We start from the raw sequence: 626 nt of genomic DNA, 5'->3' as shown, positions 1-626 counted from the left end.
TTTTTTTGGGACACCCTGTATGTGCTTGGGTATATTGGGCCACATAGATATGATAATATAAGTTTGAATTTAGGTGGCTGCTTCTCTGTTTTATCAGTCATTTTAGTACTTGTTCTGTTTCATTAGGGATGGTTTTGGAGAGTGAGGCTGTCTTACCTGTTTCTTCTTAACAATTTACCAAAAGGTTTATTAGGGAAGGAAGTTGAGATTAATATGTAAGTAAAGAATTTTTGTTCATTTATATTTTTATCATTACAGTGTTTTATCTTTCATATAATACTATAATGATACTAAAAATAATACAGTATTTTATTTTTGACTATTATAAAAGTTTACTTAACAAAAAGCTCCCTATGAAATTGTATCTGACCTGATTTTTATATTTTAATAAAACAGGTGATGTGGAGAGGGGACATGTGGAAGCTCTTGACTTTTCTGGTGAACACAGCCATTCTTCATAACTCTTTCCAAAGCTTCTAACATGAAGATACTGTTTTCTCATATTACCACCCTTCCAATATTGTTCTGTTGGCCACTAGTTGCCATTTTCACAAGATTCATAAAGGGATTATATCTCTGCAATATTTCTTGGGCATGTCTGCCACCATTTAATTTCAATGATAACT

General features: G+C 31.9%; 1 pseudogene; it reads right to left on the bottom strand.

The window, feature by feature from the left end:
* Positions 1-21: 21 nt before the first annotated feature.
* Positions 22-621, bottom strand: LOC107181440 (annotated as a pseudogene).
* Between the last annotated feature and the right edge of the window lie 5 nt (positions 622-626).

Source organism: Myotis davidii, unplaced genomic scaffold (genome assembly GCF_000327345.1).
Source record: "Myotis davidii unplaced genomic scaffold, ASM32734v1 C62879762, whole genome shotgun sequence".
Taxonomy (NCBI): domain Eukaryota; kingdom Metazoa; phylum Chordata; class Mammalia; order Chiroptera; family Vespertilionidae; genus Myotis; species Myotis davidii.
Note: the sequence above shows the minus strand (reverse complement) of the source record. Positions and strands in the feature narration are given on the sequence as shown.